Consider the following 6,000-nt stretch of genomic DNA (forward strand, 5'->3'; position numbering starts at 1 on the left):
GCTATGCTTCTCACATGTCATTCAGAGTTTCCAAATTATGGGTTGCCTTCTAAAATGTAACCTCAGAACTCAGTGTCACTTCTACCATGTCATACTCATTGAGGTAGTTACATGGACTACCCAGGATTGAAGGGAGAGAAGACAGACTTTGCTTCTTACTGTGGGAACATACAAGGTGCTGAAATAGCATATAGGGTGAGAAATATGGCTGGTGTCATTTTTGGAATGTTCAATCTGCCACAAAAAATAAACGAGTGGAGAGAAGAACATCAATCTGCAGGGTTACTAGTTTCTGAACTGTTAGACCCTGGGCTAATGACTTTTCTATTGTCTTTTGAGGGTTATGAGTTAAAAGAAAATAGAGTATTGAAATCAAATAGAAGCAAAGAAATTGTAAACGACATCCACTCCTTTTTTGTTCCTGTTGCCTCTTCAAACAACTGGTGACAGGCACTGCCATTATTGTCAGGCAGAAAAGCAAGAGATGCTGGGACTTTTATAGCAAGTCAAGAAGGTTGACAGTGATCCCCAGAATGGATGACAGGGAAAGGAAGACTAACTGTTGCTTTAGCAACTGGAATAATCAACAAGGGAATTTCTCCTTTGTACTGCAAGAAGGGTTTTACTCTTAGGAATCAGGGGAATGGTTCCAGGATACAAATATAAGGAATCAGTTAAATTGTAGAATAAATGAAGACCTAAAGCAATGTAGGTTCCAATGCCACTAATAAGAAAGGTAAGACACTAATAAATGGAGCTCCATGCTATTGAGTACAGTAAAGAAACATAAGTCTCTTTCTGTGGAGTAGGGGGATAAAAAAAACATCAAAATATGTGAGGGCTCTAAAAAGAGAAAATGAGAGCTCACTCTCATTCTGCCTGTATGGCTATATGAAAAATAAACTTTTCCAACAGTAAAACAAGTTGATATTAATGATGTGGAAAATACAGCAGACATTTAAAATGTAATATTAATTCTTATTAATAGTATTAAAAATGAAGAGACAAAATAAACCTCAAGGAACAATATAACAAATTACCTCATGCAATAACCAAGACACTTAGACAATATGCATTCTAATGTTTATTGATCTTAAAGAATATTATTCAAATAAATTCCTCAGGATGAAGATCTGAGGACCTATTAAGGTTATTAAGGACCCGGTAAGTATTACCACTAACTGAAACACTTGCAAGTTTCTCACAGTAAGTGAAAGTGAGATATAACATCATTCTTTCAGAATAGTAGATCATGTTTGGTGTTTGAACTCTGCCATCAAAGTACACCGAAGGGTTACTTGTATTCATTAGGGAAGCTAGGGAAGCCAATTTTTAGAAAGGGAATACAAATTAAACAGGTGAAGAAGTGAGGCAAGGAAGAGAAATTCATGCAGAAGGAATAACAGAAATGCTCAGAAGCATAATATATTTGGTAGTTTTAGACCAGGAAGTTAAAAAAAAAAAGGGAACAGTGGAAATGAGGCTTGAGAGGTAGCCAAGGGCCAGGTTATAAAGAATTTTACGAACTATGGCAAGGAACTGAGATTGCCAGTGGATGACAGGAAAGCACAGAGAATTTTAAACTATGCAATGCTGGTGTTAGATCATTCTATGGAGGATGGTCCAGAGAAAGTAGAAGTGAGATCAGTTAATAGGCCAGTGAAGAACTCCAGGCGAACAGTCATGAGAGGCCACAGTAAAACAGTCAGAGTGATGACATCCAGGATGGGAACAAATATGAACAATATTTAGGACACAAACTCATCAAACTTGGTAATTTGGAGGTATAATGCAATAAGGGATAATCACTAGGATTCTAGTACAAGCAACTGTGAGGAAGCAGTGGCACCAATTAAGATAGTAAACAAAGTGAAAGGAAAGTAATTAGAAATGGGGCAAGAGATGCTCAGTTTAGTTCAGGGCATGTTGAAACAGGATTGCCTTGAGCAGGTCCATCTGGTAGCCTGCACCAGTCCATCATCCAATAGTTCTCTACAGCCCAGGAAAGAAACTAGACCAGTGTGGAACTTGAGAATTTCTTGCAAGACTTCAAGGGGTTGAGAATGGAACCCTGAATTTGAAGGCATTTTTCACTCATACCATGTGAAAACTTTATCTTGAAAAGGACAATTAGAGAAGATGCTTGCAATATACTTTTTGAGGGGGGGCGGTTAGGCTGAGAAGCCTATTGGTCCATGTAGAAACTGTCCCCACCACCACTTTATATATTTTACCTCTTTACCTATTCTCTTTTGTACTAAATAAATACTATCTGAACACTTACTGTGCTAGGTTCTGAGGATACAAAGATGAACAAGATTTAGAGAACATCCTTAAGGGATTCACAGTTGAGTATTAAGAAAAAGTATTTTGACATCGGTAGCTAACAATACAAAACTCTGGTTCAATTTCAAATGCTCTGTTTTTTGTCATTCCTGTTTTGTTGTTGTTTTTTCCCCTTCAGTTAGGGTAAAGGACAGTTTAGTGTAAAACAAAAGAGAACAGATTTTTCTTTTTTGGTAGTCAGCCTTATCTGAGCTATTAGATGTATGGCCTTAGTGAGTTAGTTGGCCCAGATGAGTTTGAATATGGCAAACTAGATGACCTAGAAAATTCAGACCAGTTTTCCTGTTGAAGATAATTGGGAAAGCTTAAAAAGGAAAGAGGGAAAGAAGGAAAGATGGAAGAAAGAGGGAAAGAGAAAGGAAAAATAGAAGGAAGAGGAAGGAAGAGGATAAGGAGAGAGAGAGAGAGAGAGAGAGAGAGAGAGAGCGAGAGAGAGAATTCTAGGCTAGTTTGGAGGCCCAGAGAAGTAAACCATAAGATACACTGCTTTACCTGGAAGCATCTGGTAATTTTTAAGAGGCTGGAGAGAAGCTAGGAGGCTGGACTAAGGGAATGGATTGCAGTCTAGAACCTCCCAAGGTGAAGAAGGTCAATGGTGAATCCTCTCTGCTAATATGCTAAAGAAAAAAGATGAATCAGAAGTGGATAAGCCAGCCACTTCAGCTTAGAATCATCCCAACTGCCTGGTGGAAGCAAATATAAATCCTCTCTAAAGTAAGAATAGTTTTTAAAAATGTCTATTTACTTTTGAAGGAAGGACAGAACATGAGTGTGTGAGGGGCAGAGCGAGAGGGAGACACAGAATCTGAAGCGGGCTCCAGGTTCTGAGCTCTCAGCACAGAGTCTGACATGGGACTTGAACTAACGAGCTGTGAGATCATGGCCTGAACAAAACCAGGTGCTTAACAGACTGAGCCACCTAGATGCCCCAATAAAGAATACATTTCTACACGTACTTGGGTGACTTGGTTGAGTGTTCAGCTTCAGCCTAGATCATGATTTCTTCATTCCTGAGTTGGAGCCCCGTGTAGGGCTCTGTGCTGACATCACAGAGCCTGGAGCCTGCTTTGGGTTCTGTGTCTCCCTCTCTGCCCCTTCCCCTGCCCACTGTTTGTCTTTCAAAAATGAATAAGTGTTAAAAAATTAAAACGAAAAGAATTAGTGGGTATGCTGTCCTAGATTTAAAGACTCTAAAGCTATAGAAATTTAGATTGTAGAATTGGAAGGGGATAGTGAAACAGACCAATTAAAATGAATAAAAAAGTCCATATATGGACACCTGATTTCTTATGAAGATGACCCTGTGGAGCATTGAGGAAAGTCTGGTCTTTCCAACAAATGTGCTAAGACATTTTGCATGTCCATATGGACAACAATAACAAAAATTTTACTGCTGCTTAACACCATCATAAAAATTAATTTCTGGCATAAATTAGATCTAGATATGAATGATAACCCCCTAAAGACAATATAGGAGAATATCCTTATGATCATAGGACAAAGGAAAAACTTTTAGACCTGGACACAAATAACACTAAGTATTAAGAAGAGCACTGATAAATTAGACCATATTAAAATTAATAATGTCTGTTTGCTGAAATACACCATTCAGAGGGTGAAAAGATAAGCCACACAGAATAAGAGATTTGCAATACACATCACAGGCCATCTACTTGTATATGAATTATGTTACATAATCAATAAGAAAAAAACTGGTAAAAAAGTGTGTCATATCCAAATGACAAACATTGAGTGACCACTATACATCCACCAGAATAGCTAAAATTAAAGAGATGGAGAATATTAAATATTGATAAGGATGTGGGGAAATAGAAACCCATACAGTGCTGGTGGGCGAACACTACTTAGGACCATCGTTTGGCATTATCTACATAAAGTACCCTATGACCTAAGAGTTCTGCTCCTAAATTTATACCCACAGAAGATGTGCATCAAAAGACAGGACAATAATATCCATCATAACATTATTTACAACAGCCCCAAACTGGAAGCAATCCAGAAGTCCACTAATAATAGAATGGTGAATATATTGGGTTCCATTGATGCTAAAGTCCCATAAAAATGTGAATGGAGCAGTCCAGAAAAAAAAATGTGAATGGAAACTAGAGTCACAAGTAATAATATGAACATAACATTGAGCAAAAGAAGTCATGCTAAAAGAACACACATTGTGTGATTTCATCCATATGAAGTTTTTTAAAAAGATTAAACTATAGTGGTTAGAGATTAATGCTTAGGTGGGAAAACTATATTTTAAAAAAAGGCAAGTGATCTCCATAAAAGTAATGATAGTTTTTTCCTTTGAAGAGAAGGAGGAGGAAGAATTGAGAGGGTCACTCTTCTGGAGTTCTGGCAACTTCTATGTCTTGATTTTACAGTGGTGTTTGCCCTGTAAGAAATCATGGAGCTGAACACCTTTGTTTTGTGCACTCTCTGTTACGAGAATTATAGTTCATCATCAAAAAGGCTTTACACACACACTTAACACAGTACATGTGTTAAGCACTCAGCCTCATGCCTGGCACATAACAGATGTGCAAAAAATGTGATTACTTTTCTCCCCCCATTCCTTCTTTCTTTTCACAGAGAGAAAAAGAAAAAAAGGAAAATGTGAATTTTCATAAACATCTCACTTCCCAAGTACAGGCACCACCATTTTCTAGCTTTCTTACAACAATCTCATTGCCATGGCAACTGCAATCAAAGGTGGAGCCTGTGGAGAGGAGGGCATGACGGTCTGGACTTCATTACCTCCTCCCAACAAGAAAATTCTTGCTAATAACTGATTTGTTGGAACCCTAAGTTGAAAGTTCACGTTAATCAATAATAGGCCTGTCTGTGTTATATTTTATTTTCTTCCAGAAAACAAAGCAGAACCTTTGTTTAAAGGCTTATCTTCCTGCAGGTTGCAGTTAATCCTATAATCGCTGGGTGAATATTTATCGAGCCAGACATTCTTTTGTGAGTCAGAGAAACAAGAGGCTGGCAGGAGAGGCATTGTCCTCTGTGCCATCACGATACCTGGGGAGGACAAGAACAGGGCTGGTGGTGGGCACAATGGGGCCTGGAGCTGCAGGGAGCTGTCACTTCCTGCTCCTGCTCTCATAGGCAGGCTTCCGCCTGCACCTGCTGGGCTGGGTGCATTCAGCCGCCCACTTTCATTCCTCAGCTTTTTACCCATAGCCACTTGACATGTTTAGAACCGAGGAAAGACTAATGACACTTGGGAAAAACACTCCAACTCTATCAGATGAGAAATCAAAGATATCGGAAAATCAAGCACTTTTAAATTACCTTCCCCCAAGTCACATCCCTACCTCATACATCCCTACTACAACCAATTCACCTGGAAAATGCCAGTCTTGGAAAGACATGAAAGAATGAGATTTTCAGGTCTAAAAATGAGTGACAAATCCAAAGGACCAAGCACTGAATTCACAAAGGACTCTGGAAGTTTATTTACAGCTGATGTTGGAGTTTTTTCTTGTGACCCCAAAGGAAATTCTCCCTGGATCAGAGATTTCTTCTGCAAGAGATATCAGACTAGAATTCCCTTTGGACTCGAAGGAGGTGGGGGAGAGGGGAAGGAATTCTGGAGAGGGCATCTAGACCTCACTTCCTCCCCCTTGGACC

This window comes from Suricata suricatta, chromosome 3, assembly GCF_006229205.1.
Source record: "Suricata suricatta isolate VVHF042 chromosome 3, meerkat_22Aug2017_6uvM2_HiC, whole genome shotgun sequence".
NCBI classification, from domain to species: Eukaryota; Metazoa; Chordata; class Mammalia; order Carnivora; family Herpestidae; genus Suricata; species Suricata suricatta.